Source organism: Chelonia mydas, chromosome 17 (assembly GCF_015237465.2).
Source record: "Chelonia mydas isolate rCheMyd1 chromosome 17, rCheMyd1.pri.v2, whole genome shotgun sequence".
NCBI lineage: Eukaryota > Metazoa > Chordata > Testudines > Cheloniidae > Chelonia > Chelonia mydas.
Window position 1 is genome coordinate 16237498 of NC_051257.2, and position 25062 is coordinate 16262559.

A 25062-nucleotide genomic window follows, 5' to 3' on the forward strand; every position below is an offset into this window, starting at 1 on the left:
CCATCCTTTCAAAAATTTGGCCTTATTATTTTTGTACACACAAGCAGAATAGAATAGAAAAGAAAAAGAAAGCCTGTTTTTTCCATTTACTGCCCCTTTCCCCCTAAACCAGGGGCAAGTCCATTTTACTTCCTTTTTAACACAATGGAACAAAACCAATATTGGGGTAGAATGCAACCGCTGAGAATATAGCGCCTTTCAATCCATAGAATCCCAGCTCACCAAAGACTGGTGTTTGCTCAACTGCTGACCGATTAAGAGCAGACATTCAAGTGTTTGTGGTCGCTGCTGAGATTACACTGTTTGCAATGGACCCGTCTCATTGTTTGTTTTGCCTTCAGTGCCTCACCAGAGAAGCAGAGTTCAGGTGGACTAGGGGCCTGCACTGTGCATTTCCATCCTTTCTAATGTTTGGGTTTCTTCTTGCTTTAGTCTTAATTCTGAATTTGCTGGATGTCTACAGCTTGTTCGTGCAGAACTACCTCATTCTTGTCAGCAGAAGCAGCAGGGTTTTAAAAAAAAACAAAAAACAAAAAACAAAAACAAACCCCAAGACAGTGAACATTTGACATAAATGACAGACTTGGACAGGATATTTTTGACCAAGTTAGGGCCAAGTTTTGCCAAAGGTAACAAGAAAGGCAAATCACAGAATGGGTGGGGGGTACTAAATTTGTATCGTGTGCATGTGCACACATGCTGCATTGACAGGCAGCATTGTCCGACAGGGCACTGGAGTGGGACTCCAGAGACCTGGGTTTTATTCCTGGCTCTGCCACTGACCTGTTGGGTGATCCCGGCCAACTCGCTTCACCTCCCAGTGCCTTGTTTCCCCGTTCTTGGTCTCGTTTATTTAGATTGTGAGCTCTTTGACACTCTTATTATGCATCCGTGCAGCACCTAGCACAATGGGGGTCTAGTCTCAGTAAGTCCCTCTGTACACTGTGAGGGATGTTTGTAATACAAATAATAGTCCCAGAGAAAACAAGGCTCTGGCCATTCACGAGCAGCCCTATGGGAAAGTCCTACAGAATCTTAGAAAGAGATGAAACTGGTAGCGTTCTAGAGAAATGGGATATGGCACCATATAAATTATTCCAAAAACCTATAGAATTTTATAGAAAACAAAGAGATCCTTTCCATAGGGTTTTTAAGGTCCCCAATAAAATTCTAGAGCATGGCCGTAACTCTCTGTTAAACCTGCAGAATAGTACAAAGCTCTATAGTCAGGTTATCACTTTCTATCAAGTTCTACAGGACCTAGAAGGGCACAAACATTTGGGCCTTTATGCTGTGGCAATGAAAATTTCATTAGGCACTCAGGCGCTGTGTGAGGAGCATGGAATTAGACAGATTAGGTTAGATACAATGAGCTGAAGGAAAAAGACCTTGCCCGAAGGCTCTAAAACAATGAGGAGGACCTGGAAAATATCAGAGAAGGTATTCCTTAACCAAGAATGTCCTCTACCAACAGTCTGATCAGATTTGAACCTTGGGCAAGAATCACAGCTGCCGTGGAGGGGAGAACAGAGATTTTGTGGCAAATTATATCTTTCACTGAGAGCAGAGCTGAGGGCTCACCTAAACTAGAACTGAAGGTGTCTCCAATCCATTTCTAGAGGGAATCCAGTCCAAAAGGGATAACCTTAATGTAAACGTGTCTGCCTCTATCTATGTAAATCTGAACACCAGAGCCTTGATCGTCCAAACATCAGAAGCACCTTAATTACCCTTGCTTCCGAGAGATGGATGGAAAGACGTTTGCCTGTATCCCTTCCTATTCCGCTGTGATCAAAGCATTCAAATCTGGATCTATGTAGCCTAAGATTGTGAATTAATTTCTTAATCAGCTCCCCTTAAATGGGTTGCAAGCAATTAGGTAATCTGAGTGAGTCACCCATCAGCGATGTTGCCAATCTGCTTTCAAGCCCAAGATACTGCAGCAGGAGCCTCAGGGAGTCATTCCAAAGGAAGCTAGAGAGCTCTTTGCTAAGCTCTTCACACACACAACACAGAGCCTCAAAGTGGGTAAACACAAAGCTACTTTATAATGTAAAAGTAAATATTTAAAGAGTCATTTATTTCATCTGCTCAGCTGCAACGCCTTGTCCTCTTTAGAAACCTCAGGAGCAGGCAGGGCGGCCGACTAGCTGTCCTACTATTATGTGCCTTGGGGGAAAACCCACACAGGGCTTGCGTTCACGCATCATCACCTCGTTGTTTGCATCTCTGGCTTTCGTTAGCTCAAGTTTTAACAACCTGACCTGATCCATCAATGGCTATTAGCCAGGGCAGGGATGGTGTCCCTGGCCTCTGTTTTACGGAAGCTGGGAATGGGTGACAGCGGATGATGGCTCACTAGATCGTTACCCGTTCTGTTAATTTCCTATGAAGCACCAGACATTGGCCATTGTTGGAAGACAGGATACTGGGCTAGATGGACCTTTGGTCTAACCCACTATGGCAGTTCTTATGTAAAATAACCTCACCTTAGAAAGATGGGAGATGGGGAGATGAGGGAGCAGCCCAAAACTCAAATTACAACCAAAGCACCTTTAACCAAGTAGCCTAGTCCATGCAGATGTGAGCTCTGTACTTTTCAGGTCAGTGCTTCGTTGGGAGGGTCCCTGCCCTGGGAAGGATCAGACCAAGGCTCTCCATAGTGGCAGAGGACAGGAATCCAAGCAGAGATCTGGAACTGAATTGAGTCCAAAATACAGTGGTTAGGACTTATTACTAAAAATATATTCTCACAGATATGACAGCAGGACCCTACTAATTACTAATGCAACAGGTGCTCTAGGGTCTGATGGGACAGACGCAGAAGATCCCCTGCCAGTGAAGGACTATTCCCTGCAACCCACTTTTAAATGACCCAAGTGCCAGGGCCTCCATCACTTTTCTTGGAGGACCATTGCAATCCAAAGAGGTCATTGTGAATAGGTCTTCCCGGATATTCAGACTACATTTTCCTTGGTTTAATGTCATTCTACATTCTGTTACATTTCCCTCCCCCCCCCCCCCCCCGTCTACCTCAGGGGGTCGGAGAGGAGAGAGAAAGATCTCCATGGTCCTATTTCTTCTGCTTTTACAAAATGAGTTTTGGTTTCCCCTTTCCCCGGCAGCCGAGAAGACAGGACACTATTGCAAATATCAACACCTAAACACAAGGTGCCCCAGTGACCAGTCCTCCTCCAGTCTCTCTACCCCCCACAAACATCAGTTGCTGACAACACTATACTAAGAATTAAGCACATGTAAGGCCTGATTTTCAAGCCATCTCAGTTCCCATTTAGGTACCAAAACAAGCAGCAGGGTTTTCAAAAAAAGCTCACCGAATTGGGTGACCAGCTCTCTGAAAGTCTGGCTGTAGGAGTCACAACGGTAGCTGCTGCTGAGCATTTTGGAAAAGTTTGGCCACCGTTATGGATGCTGAGCCTTGGAATATCTAACCCTGAGCTTTTTTGTACATCTGGCTCCAACTACTAACTTTCAAGGTTAACCAAAGAACAAAGCCACTGTTCCGGACAGCACCACACACAGTCCAGCAACCCTCAGCTCATACAGAAGCACCCATTAAAGTCTAGTCCTCCCCATTCCCTTTTCAAACACACGCAGAAGAGCAAGGGCAACAGATTCAAGCCAGACAGAAAAATCAATACCCAAAGTGAACGTTCTGGCCTTAAATGCTTTTTTGGAACATCTCTAGCTAAGAGCGGGTTAGTGGGGGGGGACGGGGGGGACGAACAAACAAACACCCACCACACACAGCAGTTTAAGAAGAACTGCATTTGCTGTTAGGCTTTTCAGAAATATAGCTACAAATTTACAGCCTAGGAACAGGCAGGGGACTTCAGACGCGCCACACATTTGTCATTCAAAGACTCTATAAGTCTTGCCATTCCCTTCTGAATGAGATACAGCCATTGCTGATTAGCTACAGGGGAAGCAGGGAGCCAGGCAAGCCTGTTCTTTGTTTCCCCTCATGCTAACTTCTGCGCTCATGCACCAGACACCCCACCCCCCCCACTCTTCCCAGCAGCAAGATCTTCAGGAGGGGAGCTTCCCACCCCCAACCCCCGCTCTCTGTGGCTGTCATCCGGTAGATATTTTCTTTCCTGTTTCTCTAATCTCTTCCCCCCCCCCCGGCCCCCGCCCTCCGCTGCGTCTTTTAACGTCTTTAAACGACTCCCTCCAATTGCCGATGGACACTCGAACGGCTGCTCGAATAACTGGCTACACGAGCGCAGTGTTTCCTGCCTAACAAAATAACCGTGCTTTGCTCCACAGTGGGGCTGCACATAAAGAACTGCAGCACGGCAAATCAGTGAAAGCACCTTCCTTGATGGGAAAGGGATGGAGTTTAAAAAGGAGAGGACGGCTTGAGCCATTATGGCCAGAATTGTGAAAAAAAGGCCTCAAATGGGGCAGGGTCAGCGGTTCTCGCTTAACATTGCGGTTATGTTCCTGAAAAATGGAACCTGAAGCGAAATGATGTAAAGCGAATCCAATTTCCCCATACGAATTAATGTAAATGGGGGGCGGGGGGAGGAAGAGAAGGTTTCAGGGAATTTTTTTTCGCCAGACAAAAGACACGATATGCAGTATTTACCATTGTGGGTCGCATATGCAGCTCTGTTACATGGGCTGCATTCACACAATAGATATACTACCTGCCTGGCCCTGAGGACGTCACATGGCCCTCAGCGGTATGCTGATGGGGCCATGGGTTGAGAACCACTGGGTTAGATTTTCAAAAGAGCTCCCTGTGCTGAGCGTACAAAACGTTGGGTGCAGAGCTCTTTTGAGAATCTGCCCCATAAGATTGTGTCTATGCTGCACACGAAGCACGGGCTCGGACTCAGGTTTGAATCTCTTCCGTATGTCCACACGCAAACCTGTCTAAGATCAGCAAGCACTCAGGACCTGGGTTCTAGGACCCAGCTAGGGGGATGGGTCAGAGCTCAAGTCCCACAGTGAACAGGATCCAAGCCCTGTCATTCTGCAACGTGGATGCAGGTGAAGCTGCAGACCCAAGTCAGAAGGTCTGCCTGGTGGAGCATGGACCCAGGATGCAGTGTGGACACTCAAGCACAGAGCCTACAAGTGTGGGTCCTGCAGACCCAGGCTGCGTGTGCAGCATAGACAGACCCTGAGTGCCCAGAGGGAGCTGCTGGATGGTGGGCGCTTTGGAAAACCTGACACTTATGTCTCAATGGGAGCTGAGTCCCAGATCCTCAAAGGTACGTAGGCTCTTACTCCCATTGGATTTCAGTGGAAGTTAGGAACCTAAATACCTTTGAAAATCTGGGTCTGAGTTCTTTGGAAAAACTGGCCTGCCACCACATCAAAACAATGACCAGCCAAAGGTTCTAAGATCGTCGGGTTATTTATTTTCTATTTATTTATTGAGATTTAAAATAGATGCCTAGCCAAGGTTCTAGGTGCCCTAACACATCACTGATGAATGATGCTGGGATTTTATTGCTTTGAGTACAAATACACTCCTCTCCTCCCCTTCATTGTTATGGGATGCGTATCCTCAGCGCTCGCCAAAAATCTTATCAAACGAGGCCTAGTGCAGCGTGCCTGGAAGGTCACCAAACACAGGCAAAAAAACAAAAACAAAAACACAACAAACACCAACAAATCATAAAATCAACTGGTAACAAAATACTGACCAGTCGTAACAACAACAATGATCTGGGGGGGGGGGGGTGCGGGGGGGACCACTAGTAAACAAAAAATAAATACATCTTAACTGCATTGAGATAATAAAGCATCCCCATCTGCTTTCAGAGAGCCCTTGAGGGCCAGGTATTTGTATGCTCCTAAGTATGGAGTAGAGGAGATCTCCAGTCTAGCTGGCGGCTAAGGCAGAGTAAACTTTTGTATCCCTGCAATGGCAGCAAAGGCTGCTTTTGTCGTCAAGTGCCTTGCGCGTGTATCCATTGATACCTCTATATTTAGGCAGGTGTAATTCCCACAGAGATAAAGACCTTGTTTTTCAAAAAAGCAGCAGCATCATACATACATTACAATAGCAAACATCAGAAAACAAAGACTTTTCGAGAGAGCGCTTAATCCTTGGGGTAGCTGCCTGGTAAATCAGAACCTAAAGGACGGCACTGACTGCGAGGAGGCGGATGGCAGAGAGCACAAAAAGGAAGCAGGCAGTTTGCCTATGACCAAGGAATGCTCTCAAATCTCCCCCGCATCTTGTACACAATCCTAGGGTTGGAAAAATATTGCTGGGGTAACCACAACATGCATTTGAGGGGCCCAGGAAACGGCTCAGTATTTCACGCCTCAAAAGCCCCGTAAAATCAAAAGGCGTTTCAATCAGCGCTTGTTATTTTACAGCACGTCAGCAGTTGTTTCTTGCTCTACATGACTTTCCTGGGCCCTTTCCCATTCTGCTGCCTTTCGGAGGAGGAGGGCAGACCCACTGAGCTTTTCAATGGCAGAGCCATGGAATTATGATTCCCTGAACAGACTCATACATTGTGGCTGATCTTTCTACCACGGCGCTGCCTTTTGCTTTTCTCCCTCTTCGATTCCAGCAAAGGAGGAGAGAACTAAAGGATGGGAACCCCAACTCAAAGTCTAGCCGTCTGGGCACGGCCAATGCATGGGGTGAAGTAGTAATCCCTCAGAGCTGGACTTCAGCTCCATCTGGGGTCTGCTTAGATGAGGCAAAGGGCACAGAAGCAGGATCAACAAAATACAATTAATGTCTGCTTAACTGGGCCTAACCTATAATAGGAGAGAGCACCTTCCCTTAGTCCAGGGCTTCACATGCTCTCTCACAGTGTGAAAACACAGGCTCCTAGACAGACTGTCTGCTGGACAACTCAGCTCCCATTCGGGCTGGTGCAAACCACTTCCCCTCCCCTTTAGCGAGTTTGTGCCAATTGCACGACATCCCCATTGCACCAACAACCCTGTTGCACCAACAGCCATTGGCTACGTGAGGCAAAAGTGCCATGAGCCAAGTGCTGCATGTCGTTTCAGCTGTTTTTAATGTGACTGAGCTGCAGGGAGCAAGGAGGAGCCAGCACCACGTGGCCAGCCATTGCTCCATGGGCCGTGTGTAAGTACTCTACAGACCACAGAGCGTGAGAAGCACTGCTTGGTCCAGACTCATTTCCTCTTACCTCAGAGGAGCAGTGTATGCAGACAGCCTCTGAGTGCGGCCCACTACGGGTATGCCTACACTGCAATCACAGGGTGTGATCGTGGCTAGTGGAGACAGACCAAAACTAGCTTTAATCCAGCTGGCTTGGGTACTGGAGTAGTGAAGCCAGAGAGAATCATGGGTTTTAGTGTGGGCTGGGTAATTACTTGGGCGAGTAGCTGCAGTGCCCAAGGCAGGGAGATTCAAGCTAGCTCAGTATGTCTACACAAGCTGCAGGCAAAAAAACCACCACACGGCAGCAAGTCTCATAACCTGGGCCTACAGACTTGGGCTCGTGGAGCTTGAGCTACGGCGCTAAACCTAGCGGTATGGACGTTCCCACTGAGGCTCTGAAACCCAGTGAGGGGTTGGATCTCAGAGCCCAAGTAGGAACATCTACACGGACAATTTTAGCACCGAAGCGCGAGCCCACATCTGTAGACCCGGGCTCAGAGACTTGTGGCCGGCCACAGGTGGGGTTTTTGGTTTTTTGGGTTTTTTTTTTTTTTTTTTTTTGGGCAGTTTAGCTGTATCTTAAGGGCCGCAATGTCAAGAGCTATTGGACTGGTTTGTTATCACAGCCTGGCCAGCAGATGCAGCATTGCCAACCCCAAGCGTTCGAAATTGAGTTTGGAGTCACGTCTCCCGAAGTTAGGAAAGGGCTTAAAAACCCTGAGATTTTACAAAAAACAAATCAATACATTTGCTTTTAATAGGGGTTTCTGAGCCTTTAGGGGGCACTCATATCATGCTAGCAAGCTTTTCTCTGCAACCATAAAACTAGAACCCTTAATAAAACAAAGCAAAGCTGAGACTGTCACGTATTCACAGGACTCCTGAAGCTAGGGCTTTAAGAGAAACCTCCAAGTACCGTGACAAAATCACAAGTGTGGGGCAACATGGAGATGGTTGCTAGAAAGAGAAGAGAGACCCCTGGTGTAAGGCTGAGGATACTATGGACTAGATCTTTTCGCACACAGGAGTAGGCTGCTTAATTTATAAAGCACTCCTATCCTCCTGGACACAACAGGGGCCCTGAATGCTGTGGTGTGGGGTGAGGAAAGCACGGGTGGGAGGCCAGCATTTAATATAACATCATTCCCTAGCTCTTATAGAGCACTTTTCATCAGTGGGTCTCAAAAAGTAGGTCATTATTATCCCTATTTCATCGATGGGATAGATGAGTATGTCTACACTACAGAGATTATACTGGTTTCAGAGTAACAGCCGTGTTAGTCTGTATTCGCAAAAAGAAAAGGAGTACTTGTGGCACCTTAGAGACTAACCAATTTACTTGAGCATAAGCTTTCGTGGAACAGCCCCCTAGTCAGCGTGGGAACACCCTCTCCCTGAATGAGATTAGCTACGTCAGTGGAAGCCCTCTTCCATCAACACAGCCGTGTCTACACTGGGGTTCTGACAGGGATAGTGTGACAGTCACACCCCTGACACGAGTAGCTATGTCGACGTAACTTCTCAGTCCAGACTGAGCCTGAAGCACCGAGAGGTGAAATGCCCAGGGTCACCCAGCAGGCCAGTAGCAGAACCCAGGTCGCCCGAGTCACAGTCTTCTATCCACTAGGCCACCTAAGAGCCCACAGCCACACCCCAGAGCAGAGCTTCGAGGTGTGACCAGGTCAGTGGATCCACTGACACTTCCTCTCTATGGAGGAGGGTTGTGACACAAGTGGCATCTACTGCATCCCGGAGGATGCAGCAAAGGCCACGGAGTACCCAGGAGGAAAGATGCCTCCCTCCTCCTCATCTTGTAGTGCCAATGCACTGAGCCCACACGCTCAGATTCAGTGTGGGAGATAGGATTTACCTGATCTATGAAAGCACAGTGGGTTAATGAGTCATGCTTTTCACAAGACCTCCGCCCTCAGGGTGTTATTTAGTCCCTTAATGGCGGCAAAGAGTCCTGTGACACCTTACAGACGTATTGGAGCATAAGCTTTCGCGGGCGAATACCTACTTCGTCGGATGCATGCACAGCTACCCCTCTGTTACTTATTCCCTTAATGCGTGTGGCCATTTTAAACTGGCAGTATATTTTTTGGTATTCAGTATTATTGTGCAGGGACCAAGTCAGGTGTTATTTGTATAGGGCTTATCTAACAGGCTAGGCCAGCCCCCAGCTCAGAGGAACATTGCCCAGCCCTGCTAGAGTGATCTCAGAGAGGGAGGCCTGCAGAGCCAGCCACTGCACCAAGCAAACAAGCGCAGCAGCTTTGGTTGCTGCAGCACAGTGACCTGGGGACAGGAGTTTTTTAGTTCTCTGGGCCCTAGATCAGTGGATCTGAGCATCCTTGACCTATTCCAGGTTACGCCCAGTGTTTTCTACAGAACGTCTGTGCCCCGACACAAAAATCAGAGCTGGACAAGGCCTACTTCATCTTCAAATCTATCCCCACCCTGCCAGGGAAAAGCTGTTCCCTGCAACGTGTGTTCTGATGCATTTTCTCCTCCCATGTCGAGAGCAGAAGGAAGTTCTCCCAACTGCCAGCAATGTTGTGCAACAGAAGGGGGTGAAGAGGACACGGCTCACAGAGCTCAGTTGTGTTTTCCCCATCATGCCTTTCCACTCAGAAGCTGTGGCACCTGAAAAGCCTGTTCCTTCTGCAAATATAATTGGGGGAGAGGGGAAGGGGGAACAATATCATCATCAGATACTGCGGAGTTAATTTTTCAGGGGTGCTGAGTGCTTGTCAATATCACTGACAGCGGCTGGAGCTAGGGTTCTCTGCACTTCTGACAGTTATGCTCCAAGGTCAAAAGACAGGCGCAAGATAATTGCCTCCAGTTTGGGTCTGATGCCATGGCACTTTCCTATGGAATTGCAGGGCCCAGTCCTGTGAGGTGCTGCTGAGCACCCATTCGTTTCAGGGAGACACTCAGCACTGTCTTCATGAGGCGTTCAGCTTCTTCTAGGATTGGGCCCGTTATTAAACGGGAAGCCATCCAGCACTGTGCCAATTTACCCACTGGAGATTGGCAAGTTGCCAGGCTGGCTGTGTGCATCGGACGCAGGCAGGGAAATAAACTAAACCAATTCAAGCATCTTTCAAGACTGTCATTTCGCACTCATGTTTCTGTGCTAGCCGAGTTGACTTTTTTAAATAAATACAACCTGACACTAATTCTAATGGTTTTAATAAATGTTTAATGTCTTGTTAAAGGTCGCCCGCCTACTGTTCTCACTGCAGATTTGTATTAATAGCACATGGGCCACTTGGTTTTAACTGTGTTGTTTCATCAGCATTTCAAATGTTTGGCATACACTTTTCCCAAGTGATGTATTTAAAGAAGAAACACACAATGCTCTACATAATAAACTGTCAAGGAGAACAATGGCAAACAGCCAGTTAGCGCAATGGCAGGGGAAACATACAGATTAACATGGACACAAAGAAAAAAGATGGCCTATTTGGTGCATGCATTAGAGAGTTAATAAGCCCGTACAGATTCTTACTAAAAACCAGCAATAAATCCAAACTAATCCTGCTTTTAGCATCACAGTTTACACAGTGGTTTTAACACTGCCGTAGCAAGTGCCTACCAATTCCTGTAACCAACTTGTTTTATAGATAAAGGCTAAAACCGGATAGTAATAATAAAATATACATGAAAACAAAACATCCCCTTCAGGGAGGCTGGATGTTGGATGTAATTTCATCAAGGGGGTTTTCTAGGTGTTCATCCCCAGAAACTCAAGACGAAATTACAGCTTGTGATACCCCCTAAAGGGTACAGAGTAATTTATTTTCAGCAAGCCTCCTCTGATGAAGCTAATCTATAACCTTGTCAATGTGTGCACTCAGGGCAGCGATACAGTCACACCCCCAATCTGCATTGTGCTGGATGCAGAGCCCATGCCCCAGTAAGGAGGTTTATTTAAAGGCCCAATGCCAGAAGGCTCTTTAAAGTTCCTACCATATTTTACAAACTGAAAGGCCATTTTTCCCTCCCAGTGATGGCACACAGGCTTCTAACAGGGCCCTTTCAGCAGGATATATCATCTGCCTCAGCCAGGGTAGGGAAGCAGAGCTCCTTATTGTCCCAGACTGGCTCCCCTCCTGTCTTTCCTTCCATGCTCATCACCTGATGTAATTATCTGGAAGAGGGATAGATTCCTTCAGAACCGCTCCCATATGCTGGGATGCAGCTGGTCCTGCAGGCAGTCCCCTGTCCCCTTGCTCAGGGCGGCTCCCATTTTCAATATATCATGCAAGAGCACCACAGAGGGCCCAATTGGGGGGAAGATGGTCATTTCCAAACCTAAGGCAGAACCTGAACAGAAGGGCTGGCAAAGCAGAGTTTGAAATCAGCCCTTCCCTGCTTTACTAGAAACTTTGATCTCAAGAAACTGAAATCCACACATCTGACAGCCCTCTGGGGCGAGGGCTGCAATGTAAGGATGGGGGAAGGAGAAACAACCACTGTATAGAAGGATGCAGAGAAACTAGAAGGGATCCAGAGGCGAGTGACAAAGATGATCAACGGAATGGAATGCACACCATGTGAGCAGAGGCTGAAGGAACTGGGTATGTTTAGTTTGGAAAAAAGGAGATTAAGGGGGGGATATGATAGCAGTCTTCAGATACTTGAAGAGCTGCCATAAGAGGGAGAAAAGTTGTTCTCCCTCACCACAGTGGGCAGGACAAGAGGCGTCGGGTTCAAACTACAGCATAGCGGTTTTAGATTAAATCTCAGGAAAAACTTCTTAAGTGTAGGAACCCAGCAGGACAATGGAAGAAACTGCCTGAGGAAGTCATGGAAGCTCCTTCACTAGAGGCATTCAGAAAGATGCTGGATAGCCATCTGTCTTGGATGATTAATGTTTAGACACAACAAACCCTGCATGTTGGCAGGGGGGTTAGACCAGATGACCCTCATTGTCCCTTCCACCCTATCTCTCTGTGGGCCTCTCCTGCCTACACCAGCTGCCATACGCGCCAAGAATTTACCAAATGGGTGCAATCGAGCTCCCAGATCATTCCATAGACTACAATGCAAGTTGATTCTGGTCCTACTTGAGTACCGGTTTACAAAGGATTATTGTTACATTATAGCCCATACAGGAACACACACACAATTGTAGGGGAGGGAACGTGGACTTATGGTTAGCGCTGAGTCAGCCTCTCTGGATTCTACTCCTGGCTCTGCCACTGACTCACTGACTTTTGACAAGTCACTTGGGGCCTGATCCGCAGAGGAACTGAGCACCGTTGACTTCTGTTGGAGCTACAGGTGCTCAGAGGTTCTGACAAATCCTCTGTGCCCCAGTTTCCCCTTCTATATAATGGGGATAATGCCACTTCGTTGCATCATGGGAGCTTGTAAGCTTCATTCATTAATGCACAAAAGGATCTTTGAGATCCTGGGCTGTCAGTATTGTAAGACTACACCCTGTGCCACTGGATTTTGTATACAGAATAGTATAGGTCAGCTTGTCATCAATGAGCACCTCTTGCACACACCCCAGGCCACTGCTGCATTGTGATTTCTTCTTGTACCAATCTGCCAAACATCTCCCTAAATAAGTAAAGCAGTAGATTTATCTGTCCCACAGAATGAAAGAGGTGTAGCTCTCCCCTCGTTCTGCTGTCCAGTGATCACCAGGACGTAGGCCTGGTCCACACTAGAAAATTAGGTCAGTTTAACATCTGTCAGGGGTGTGAAAAATCCGCCCCCCTGAGTGATGTAGTTAAGCCGACCTAATTCCCCGTGTAGACAGTGCCAGGTCGACAGAGCTCCCGCTTCTCAGGGAGGTGGAATACCTACAACAGTGACAAGTGAATACCTCCCCATCCTGTCAACACAAAAGCGCTACAGCAACACAGCTGTGCTTCTGTAGCGTTTTAAGGATAGACAAGCCCTTAATTGGTAAAGGAATAAACATGCAGGTCTGCCTATTGTCAACGCCAGCCGGTGGTAGAATAGCTGTGAAAGGGGTAACTGGGCAGTGTTTAATGGCCTGTGATAGGTAGAAGGCCAGACTAGATGAGCTGCAGGCTCCCTTCTGACCTGAAATTCTATGACAACACACAGTACAGTAGCATTCCTGTCACGCTTTGTGTTCTCACCGATGGCCACAGGAAAAGCCCAGTTCTACCCCAGCACATGTCGTCAAACAGGTATCCTGGACAGCCAGCTGGGTGCGCCCAAGTCCATGGGCCTGGGCTCTTTTCTTACAGAATTTGTACGCTGGTTTAACCCAATGTACACCAGTAAAAGCAAGATCAGGCACCAGGTCTCCAGACCGCCACAGTGAGTTTGGTTACTTTTCATTAGCACAAACAAAGCAGTTATTGAGAAATGGCATAGCATAGCCAATCGCTATCCCTCAGTGCACTGATTGTACTAATTCTGTGTTCAGGAGCGCTTTAACAGATGGTATATTATAGGGTCATTATTTACCTCACAAGTATGAGACAGAACTCCAAAGACAGTAGCCACTTCCTGTGCTTCAACAATCCAAAATCAAATAAGATGCAGCAGCAGAGGGATGGTTTTTTTTTTAAGTTATACCTGTATAGATCACATTAACACAGCTACTTTATTTTAAAGTTTAAAAATCTTGTGAATTATATACATCCCTGAAATGCTACATATATAGAACATAGAACATCAGAGTTGGAAGGGACCTCAGGAGGTCATCTAGTCCAAGCCCCTGCTCAAAGCAGGACCAATCCCCAATTTTTGCCCCAGATCCCTAAATGGCCCCCTCAAGGATTGAACTCGGAACCCTGGGTTTAGCAGGCCAATGCTCAAACCACTGAGCTATTATATCCTCATTCACCACTCAGCCCTAAAACACAGAAGGCTGCAAGTCAGCTAGCATAGTATGAAAACATGGAGTTTCTCAATTACAGTGGCCAGGGCCTTCGCGTAGGTGCATTTAAACTGTAATATCTTGGAGGCAGGGACTGTCTTTGTTCTGTGCTTGTACAGGAGGGTCCCGATTCATGACTGAGGATCCCAGGAAGCGCCGCAATAATGGATGTAACTTCCACACTACACTGCCAGATCAGCATAAAGGGATTTTATACTGTATATTTAGTGTATATGGGAATCAAGCCCTTAGAAATTAGACAGAGAAAAGTCATCTTTTATTTTCTACACTCACTGTCATCCCTGAGACCACCCCCACCCTGCCCAGTTATTTACCACAGAATATTATAACCACCTCGCAAAGTTCTGTCCACTCACTCGCCCAGGGTAAGTAATTTTCTTTGACAAATATGTAAAATATTACTTATTTCATCATAGCAGAAGAGCAGGCTGGTTGATTCTGTGCCTGGGCTGGAGAATCCTGCATTAAAAACGGCACTAGGGTTGCACTGTTATTCAAGTAACACCACTGGGAAGGGAAATTGTGCATAAAAATGGACAAAGCCCCTGCTCCAAGGGCTTACAAGATACGCGTCAACCTTGCAAAGACTTGTGCACATGCTTAACTTCACACTCACAAGCAGTTCTGTCGGCTTCAGTGGGACTACTCACACACTGAAGTTGTGAACCAGTGGATGGGAATCACTGTTCCTAAATGCAGCCATCAATGCGGTGTGTCATGGGCTCTCAAGACCTCAGAAGTCTCTGGGTGAAGGGACCTTACATATCCTGAAATTTGTACCGGACTTTAATATCTGGCTGGGCATAATTTCGACATCCAAGGCTACCATTAAATTAGAAACAAAACCTTGTTTGCATCTTTCATCTGTGCATAACTTTGCACCAATACTCAAACCTAGCCCCGATCAGCACTCCCTTGACTACCCTAAAACAGCTCACCTTTGGCCCCTCCCATAAATCATCTTCCTACACAGCGAACAGCACAGAGCCTTTCCTGAGTTACGGACTTTGGTGCTCACCAGTGAGGACAAGGCTTACAGGGCCACTCCTTAAATGCTACAATGACCAGCTTTGATGCCACAAACAAGTGACTGATTGTTCACTCGTACGGTATCACAATGTGAGTCTTCCACGTAATGGAAGGACTTGGTCACTAAACAGTAAAAAAGATGAATGGATTTGTGGCATCAGAGCAAATTCACTGGGTAAGGTCAGAGATACCTATAATTAAACATAGCTAGAGAAGAAAGTTTTTCCAAGACACACACAGACCACCCCCATTTAAACTATTAAGATCGTTCAAGGGCATGTACTGGGGTGGTCTGTGTCTGCAAACCACAGCTCGCAAGCCACATTTCTTTTACAGTTAAAATGTGGCTCATGGAGGCATTCTCCATCTACCAGACTGGGGCGGCATGAGCTCAGGACTTCTGCCCTGTGACAGGGTGGTGGGGCTAGGGGTTTCTGCCCTGTGGGAGGTGCCGAGCCCCAGCAGGTAAGCCCGGCTCCTGAACTTCTGAAGATCATCATATGCAGCTTGGAGGATTAGTAAATTTGGCCACCCCTGGCATATACGCCCAATGCAACCACCACAAAGCCAGAAAGTCCTCATGTATCCCTTGTAATCTACAACCACCATGATATTGTCTTCCCCAGATTATCTCACCCACAACACACAGACCCTGCCACATTTCCCTTCTTCTCCACGCAAAACATACAACCTTTAACTCTGACCCAGGGGGAAGCAGTTAGAAGGGGATGTTTTAAACAACGCGAACCAGTTATAGGTTGCAGTATGTGGACACGTGTGTAGGGCAGGGGTAGATTTTTAAAGCACGTGTTTGCGTGGGTGTGGTGTCAGAGGATTATTAATAGACGGAATGGTTTGGGTTTGTGTAGGGTTGGGGGTTTTTTTAAGTGGAAATAGTTTGCCATGGAGTTTATCATTTCGGGGCGCCATTCTCTGCAGCAGTGTTATTTAGGAGACGGAATGAGGAAGTGTGATGCTGTTTTGTTTTTTCAATATATGTTTGCGGTTACAATCAGATCCACTCTGCCCTTTTCTCTGTTGAAGGAAGAATCAGAGATAAGGGGAAAAATTCTTCTTGCCTCCCTTTCGTCGGGAGCTGAATAAACAGTCTCCAAAACTCTCCTTCCTGTTTCACAGATAGAACTCAGCCTCTTTAAAATGAACTCATTGGTTAAAATGAGCATAGCTAGTTATTTCTACTGCTGTACTACCTAGGAGCCTCAGACATGGATCAGGGGCTCCCTGCATTAGACACTGTACAACCACAGAACAGAAAGATGGTACTCTCCCAAAAGAAATTATCTTGCAACTTTGAAAGCCCCTGCTCCCAAGCATTCTAGTGGGAGCATTATTTTCCTAGAAAGACAGGACCATAACAGTCCCGTGGCCAATCTAGCCTCTGACAGCAGCTGGTACCAGATGCTACAGAGAAAGGCGCAAGGAACACTGTATAAGGTAGTTACGGAATAATTGGCCCATAGAGAAAGTGTCTTCCTAACCTTCACCTGCTATAGATTGATTTATGCCCTGAAGCACCAGGGTTGGTAACCCTTCCAAACATTTTTTGAAGGGGGGGGAGAAGGGAGGTGGAGAGGGATGTTTGGGGTTTTTGTTTTTTTTTTTTTACATCCTTACTAATGTAGCTCTGGCTGTCCTAAACAAGGGCCAGATTTTCAGAAGAGCCCATGCACCCAACACACAGAGAGCTTTTCTTAAAAAAAGAAAAAAAAAAAAGAAAAAAAAATCTGGCCTAAATGGGAATTGAGCTCTTTTGCAAATCTGGCCCATGATGCCAATTCCACAGGCAGACCCAACTGGACAAAGACCCAAGATAAGGAGAGGGAAATAAAGGGAGGTTGATTTTGTCCTTCATAACCTTCTGTGGGAAAGAGTGAAGCAGTTATTGTGAAGACCAAAGACAGTAAAAATTGCTGAGGGGTCTTCATTAAAAATTTATTAAAAAAAAAAAAAAACCCACACACACACCTCACTCAGTCCCTGCCTGGTTTTTATAAGCCTGTGAGTGAACAGATATTTTATCCTTATGATGTTGCAGGTCTGGAGAAAATAAAGAGAAAGTAGCCTCATGATTCAAGTGAAGGGCACAGATTACCTTGATGAAGTGAGTCCTGGGTAAAGGACCACTTTACTTTTGTGAATTAGCAAAGGCAGGAGAATGGTGCTTAGTGCCCTGTGGTCCCCTATTCATCTGGCTGAAGTTAATTTTCTTTTTTAAATGAGCATAGTAGGATTTTAGCCCCAAGCAGAGACAAAACCATAGAATATAAGAAAGTTTGATCAGTGACTGCTTGTAGAAATAACTGTAAATCCCAGTATGATGCAGCCAGCTTTTGTAAAGGTGTTTCCTGCAGTAGTAATATTTGTACTGAAGGGGGAAAAAAATCTTTACTGGTGGAGTTTGTAAGATCCCTTGGAAATGACTACAGCATCTGGATGTCCTCTTCGAAATATGGCTGCAATGACTCTTGAGAGGGAGTGGAAACTTCCGGCCTTAGAACAACCCTGATGTAAAGACTTTCCAAACCATAAGCTACACATTTCTCTCTCCATTTGCGCTTTAGCAAGCTACTTAAGCAAGTGACCCTGCTTCAATCACGTGACTGGTCCAGTGTCAGGCCATGGGATTATTCACACAGAGCGAGGCACATGCCTAAGTACCCCACTGAATGAGAACCACAATATAGAGCTGTAGAGTCTTGGACACCAATGAGAATTATCCCAGTTTTGCAGGGCCTAACCAGTCACCACGCTGCTACGTCTTAGGGCTGATGGGATGGAGTGGATCCTACTGTAAGACATGAGGGAGGAGTAGAAGCAAGCCGCCCTTGCTCTAAAAGGCACATGAGCTGTTCAAACCTGCTCTTCCATAGGCCATCCAAAAAAAAGCTGTACCCTAATGGATTATTTATGTGTTTCCAGTAGTGCCCACAATGTACGAGGGCACTGCCGGACAATCCAGGGCGACCTGCTTGATTTTCTGAATGACTCCTACTGCCAGGACAGGGAGAGCTCTTCTGGAAAATCTGGGCCTGACTGCAGGCGACGAGCCCTTCTGAAAATGCTGGCTCTCAGGTCGAAGGAAGAGGAGTCCGAGCCAAAGCCTAGTGAAGTCAATAGGAGCTTTTGCGGGCTTGGGAGCAGGCACGAGGTGGGAGCAGGCACGAGGTGGTAAAATGTAGGAAAGATCAGAACCTCAGCAGGTTCTGCACGATACAGCCCAGACATCGAACGTATTGCTCCTGCAATAACTTGGAATTCTCTTTTGAGGCTGCAAGCAAATAGAGTCAGCCAGAGGGAGCCCATATGTTGGTGGACAAAATAACCAGGGGAAACCACGGTCTATAAATTTCATCCAGCTATTTATATTGTGTCTATCACTGTGGTATCTGGAACCAAGATGGAGTTCAGGTCACGCTTTGTCTAGTTTATAAGAGCATTTATACTTCCTGCTAACAGTGCTATTGCCAGGCTGCCCTTCTCAACACCCCCTTGTGGGGTGGCATGGGCTCCTGCTGTTTTGGGTCATGAACTGTTTGGTGGCCATTACAAACAGCTGAAGGCCATTCTACAGCTTTCATCTGGGATTTTTCAAGCAGTGGCTTCACTTTGCGGTAAAACGCCCGCTGATTTCAACTGGGTACAGCGAGGCCAACACAGAGTGCGTCTGAAAACCCCATCCCTCACGTTCTCAACACAGAGACTTCCAACATAGATAGCTCTTTGTAACCATGTCCCCTGCACCCCTCCCTTACAATCCTGCCTGGTGGAATCTGTCACACGGACAATTTCGGTAGCTTGAAAACCCAACCTTTACACTGCTTTTCACCCAGAAGTTTCAGAAAGTGGGTTAGCACTGGAAAAGGACACTAATACATAGAGGCGCTTCAGAAAAATCTCTCACACCCCCACACACAGGGCCTTGTAGCAACCGCTATCACACAGGCTTTCTTCTGTGCCACATTTCTAAACTGCAGTATGCGTGGGTGTAACCAACTGACCTGTAGGTTGAACCTTTCCCAGAAGGTAGCACAAGACACTTGGGCCAGTGGCCCCATTAGCTGTACTAACAGCAATCAGCATTTCTCCACACCCATAATCAGTCGGCTTTGCAGAAAGAAATGTAACAACGATATTTCCACACACCGTTTGATTGGATACCATCTTCCCTGAGCAAGGGGAATAAACTTATTTAGACATGGAAAACCTTGGTGTCTGCTTTACACGCTGGCTACTGATCTCCGAGCTGTCCACTGCTAACACTAAGCTTTTTGTGAATGCTTTGGGCCCAAGTCTGTACTCAGTTTCACTGGTGTAAATCCACTGGTTTGGATGAAGTTACTCCAGATTTTACTGCAGTGTCACAGAGCAGAACGTGGCTTTCTGGATTCAACTGACAAGATTCCCAAAGGAAGTACACTGTATTGATAAGGGCCTAAAATTTTTTTTATCTATTTTCTGTGGGAACAGCATGTTAGGATATGGAGAAAAAAAATTTTTTTTTTTGGCGCACTGGGGTTTAGATTTAAATGAACAGTAGCTATATTAACAATGACATTTCATGAGGAATTTGGCTGAGGGGTCGATTCAGGAGCGATCCTAGGCCTGTGTCTTTTCAGTGCTGCAAAACTGGTGGAATAAAAACCTTTGCCTCATCAGGAGGAGCATGAGAACCAAACAGTTTTAGACTAAACTTTGGATCTGGATTCATGCTACCATTGTTTAGCACAGCATCAAAGAATTCCTCCCCTTCGGATGCAGAGTTCAGCCCGGACAATGCAATTTTGTAGCTATAAATGTTCAGAAGCCTCTACACTGGACTAATTACCCCCAGCCGAACTGAAGTTTGCAAGTCAGTATGGCACTAGTGAAGTGTGCAGAATTAATAGTATTGTCAGAGAGCTCAGAAGAAGTGGCAGACTGAGGAGGGGTAAGATTGAATAGTATTTTTGCCCCAGCTCCTTTTGAAGAGATTTAATTAATATGATGAATATATATAGGATCCTTTCAAGGATAAGCAGCTAGCTTCAAAAAAAAATTTCTAAGCATGAGTTCTGTGTGTAATCTGACAAACGTTTCCACTGGAAGAGCAACTTTATGCATTTGTGCTGCAACACACGAGCCTATCCTATCGGTGAGGCAGCAAGCATATTCCTTACAGGTGGAGGACCACAGAAAACACTTTTGCAGAAGCCCTATCTGGTCTCACTCTTCTCAACCCATAGCTGGACTGCAAGAGAGTTTGTATGAATTTTGATTAAACCTACAGTGATACTTGGGAGATAGGGTGGCAGAGCTATTTCTAGTGGATGATTGCATGATCATATAGACCAGCAGATGGTTTCAGTCTAAGGCCCCAATCACACAAGGTGTTGCACATGGGTGAGCCTATGATTTCATCAAGCTCCACTCATACCGAGCTCTTTATTTCTCCAAATCCAGGAGATGAGTTAAAAATGTTTTCTCCCTCCTACTCTGACTCTGGTCTAGGCCAATCTAAGTGAAGACGGGCATGAGACCCTCTGAACTGGAGGTAAACCCTAGCAGGGAAGACGGCAGCAAAGGAGACAAAAGAGGAGGCACAAACACAGGACTCTATTCCTAGGGACAAGCTGGCACCCAAAGGCAATATGAGGGATGGGGAGGAGAAGATGAGAATCCAGGGGACAAGGACTGCATCCACAAATGCATCTAGTCTTCTCATCTTGCGGGGAAACTTGGTCAAGCATTCTGGTCGAGGGCAGTCTGGAGGTTGAGTGTGCTTTATTTAGGTATTCCATTTTTTCCTTTAAACCTCAGTAGGCTCAAGTAGGGTTACAGATCTTCCAACCTGGGGATGCAACCTGTGTAGGATCACAATTTTCAACTGTATTAAATAGGCTACAAGACATTTAAAAACGTTAGCAAACTATACCAAGCTGAAAGAGGGCAGGAGACCCATAAACGATTGCCATGGAGTCTAACTTCAAGGGGCAAGGATTTCTACTTACACAACGAACTCAGAAGTGCTAGCCCCTGGGAAGCCAATGCCCAGCTCACACAGCATCCTCTAAGCACAGTGTCCTTCTAATAGTGCTAAATGGAGGAGGATCCAAGCTAGATGAGTTGGGCATATCCTATTATGGAAAAGATTGAGAACCACTGCTCTAGAGCAACTGGCATAGGCAGCTCTCAGAGCCAGGATAGGGAACTAGCCGGACCACTGACTTGATATGACCTGGCAGGTCCCAAAGAAAGGAAAGGTACAATTCTTACGTGCCTCAGTCTCCCCAGACAACAGCCCTGAGTTCTCAGCAATACCCCCACTGAACAATGTTCTGGGATTGATTCTGCTGCTCACAAGGATAAATATCACCCCACTGCAGACTTTCCTGTTTTAATCAATAGTAAGATGAAGCAGTAGGCTACCCATACTCCCCCCTCAACAACCAAACAATACTCTAGAAACAGAACATCTGAAACTGGAGATGGGTACCCTGGTTCCACTCAGAGTCTCCAGGAAAATTTCCCCCAGGTGGGCTGAGCATCCCAGGAGCTCCTGTCATGTGTAAAGATACAGGAAAGGTCTGTCCTGGTGCTCAGTACCTCAGATGTACCAGCAATGCCACACTGCTAAATTTCACCTGGAATCCTTGCACCAACAGAACTAAAGGCTCAACCCTGCAGATAAGCAAGGACTTAGCCTGTGACAAGCCTCAAACACTTTTGGCCTCTCCCAAGAGGTTATTTTCTCACTAAGGCCCCCAAATTGGCAAAGACTTAAGTCCACAAACAAAATGTTACACACAAGTAGCCTCATTGAAATCAAGGCATACAGTTACACTCACACTTGGTCTTTGCAGGATTGAGACCCAAGCAATGAGTGTCTTAGGGAAGGGGGGAAAGAAAAGTAACAGGTAACATGTACAGTAGCTCCAGCCCCACACAGTGTGTAGCACTCTTAGCCAGCTTTCTGTGGCAAATTCCCCCTTCTCAGAGGTATTCCATGGTAAACTGAGGCAGCATGCAGGAAACACTGTGGCAGGTTTATACAAAGTTTTTAAAACTGAGGTTCTCCTGGAATTAAACTATGAATCAGTAATGTAATCCGTACATTATGCCTTGCATTAAATTTCATATTAACTTAAGTTTACTTTGCATTGTCCCTAATGAGGCAATTGATGTCCTGCATAACTGTATCAGATACATGATCAGGAGCAGACAGCTGAAGTTTTGGCAGCTGGATAATGGACAGTAAGGGCTTTCAGAAACTGGAGAGGAATGAGAGGTAATTGGACATTGTGGGACAAACACATTAGCAAAGTTTTTGCTAAAAGATTCATCAGTGAAATAAGTAACAATGTTGCCATCATTAGGCTTCAGAGTCAGCATGTCACCGATATAAACAGGACAATTCTTGACTCTCAGAGCTATTGTTTCAGGCTCTCTGAAAACTCATCAAGACAAGACCACATCATCTGACACCCTGCTCTCGTCTGGAAGGTCTCCTTCCCAAACATAAAGGATTAGGCTCTGGATCATTTTTAAAATGGAAACTAAGAATCTGGAGCACAATTCGGTAGCAAAAGGCAAATGCCACAGCAGATTTCACAGAGCTATGGAGTACATGGAACCTTGATGAGTCAAAGAGCTGTCCTAACTGGCCCAGCAACAACAGGTCAGATTTTAAAGTTTTGGGATCCTTTTTGATTAAAGGTATGATGTACAATAAGATGTCAGTTTCCCCCAGGAGGTGTCAGTTTCCCCTAGAGTACCTACATATGGTTCATCTGGTAGTACTGGTAGGAGCATAAGGGTCACACCTAGAGGCCCCAACCAAGCTCAGGAACCTCATTGTACTAGGCGCTGTATAGACATCTTAAGAGGAAGTAGAGCTTATTTTCTAAATAGACAAAGACAGACAAGGGATGGAGAAGGAAGGAACAGAAGGATGAAGGGACTCATCTGAGGTCACGCAGCGGGTCAGTAGCAGAGCCAGAAATAGGCTCCTGACTCCCTCTCCACCAGACCACATTGCCTCTTCAACACAGATTCTCAATTCCACAATGAATCCACCTTGTATTCAGTTCCTGGATCCTCCAGTCACTCCTGCCTTCCGGCCGCAGAGAAACGCCACCTCTGTGCCTCCGGACTGCAAGTCCACCGCCCACCAACAAACAACTCGACCCAGAGGGGGAATTACTCAGGAGACTTCCAACGGCGGCAAGAGTCACCACCATCCACACATGACGCCAGCCGGCTCCAGCACGAGACCGATCAGTGGGACCGCTCGGATGTCCAGCTTATCCCGAGTGGATGCCTCACTATCCCCAGGAACTGGAGGGACAGGGCACAAGTCTCCCCAACATGCAACACTCTGTCCCACACCTGGCTTGATCCCCATGCAGAGAGAGAACCGCCCCCCCCCCCCCCCCCCCCCCATGCAGCAGTGCCAAGGGAGCTCACTGGTCACTTCACTTGGAAAGGGTAAAAGCCTCTTCCCTACAGGTATCTGCGTTCGGTTCCCGGCTTTGCCAGAGCCTGGCGTGTCCAGCCAGGTAACCCCGGGGGGGGGGGGGGGGGGCACTGTTAGTTTAAACTCTGCTGCCGCCTTCCACCGCGCGGAGGGTGGGAAAAACGCCGCCCTCCGCGGGCGGGTCAGTCCATGTTTAGCAGCTTCCTCTCGGGGCAAGCCCAGCAGCCCCAGCCGGGGAGGCCAAACCTACCTGGGGCAGGTGACGTCCCCTCAGCATCTGCCCATCATGCCCCCCCCGCAGCGGGTGGGAACTCCGGCTCTCGAGGCCCAGCTCTGACAGACGCCAAGCCAGCCGGTGTAAACGCCAGTTCGAAGCAGACGGGAGCAAAGACAACACCCCCCCCACACACACACACACACCCCAAAATAATAATAATAATAATAAAGCCGATCCCCCGGGAGATTCTGTGTCCCCAACTCCGGCCCTCCAAGGGGAAGGGTCCCTGCGTGACAAAGTCACCTTAGCGCCCCCCCCCAGGGGAGGAAGCAGGCGCGGCAAGGAGCCGGGGGAGCAGCACTGGGGGTGGGGGGCAGTGGTCTGCAGCGGGACCAGCAACCCCCCGCTTTCCTCCCGGTCGCTGACCCCATTCCCAGCAGCGGCAGGTCCCGTCCCCCCCCGGGGAGGCGGGGGAAGGGGGGGGGCCCGACCCGCGAATTCGAATCCCCGCCTGCCCCGATACAATGTAGCCCGCGGCGGAGGGGGGGGGGCAGGGAAAGTTTCTCTCTTACCGCAGGGCTCAGCCTCGCCCGCAGCCCGGCTCCTCCCGCCCGGGGTGGCGGGGCGCAGCCTCGCCCGGCTGCTCCAGCCCGGCTCCTGCCGCCCCTGGATGTACTCCGCGCGGAGCGGAGCGGGGGAAGCGGCGGGCGGGGAGCGTGGGGGAGGGGTAATTCCCTGCCGGCCTGGCTGGGCGGGCGGGCCGGCCGGGGCCCCCTGCTCCCGGGGGCTGCCGAGAGAGGCTCTTTGTTCTGTAATCCCAGTAAGATTGCCAGCCATTCGCCCCGGCGCTAATCCCAGCCCCGCTCAACAGCAGCATCCATTGGCTGCCATTTACATACAGGATTAGCCAGCCCGGCCGGGGGGGGGCCTGGGCATGGCCCGGCGCCACGGGGAGGGGCCCCGGGGAGCAGAGAACAGGGGCATGGCGGGGGCATGGGGAGCCTGGTGGAGAATGGGACAGTGGGTCTCAAACTTTTGTACTGGGGACCCCCTTTCCCCCAGCAAGCCGCTGAGTGTGACCCCCCCCCTTCTGCATTTAAACCACAATTTTTATTTAATATTAATTAATTCATATTTAACGCTATTATAAATACTGGAGGGGAAGTGGGGTTGGGAGGCTGACAGCTCGGGACTCCTCGCCCCCCCACCCCCGGTGTGAGAAGCCCTAGACTGAGGGCACCAGGGGGAGGACAGGAGTCATGGCAGAGAAGCACATGGTGGGGCGCCGGGAGGCTGCAGGTGGCCTGTGG

At 47.7% G+C, this 25062-nt stretch overlaps 1 protein-coding gene across 2 annotated transcripts in view; it reads right to left on the reverse strand.

Annotated features, from left to right (window-relative positions):
- Positions 1 to 24578, reverse strand: part of GTF2IRD1 (GTF2I repeat domain containing 1) — a 176274-nt gene extending 151696 nt beyond the window's left edge. For both annotated transcript variants that reach the window (XM_037880434.2, XM_037880435.2), the window contains exon 1: positions 24325 to 24578. The gene's annotated coding sequence lies outside the window, so the exon portion shown is untranslated. The remainder of the gene's footprint in view (positions 1 to 24324) is intronic.
- Between the last annotated feature and the right edge of the window lie 484 nt (positions 24579 to 25062).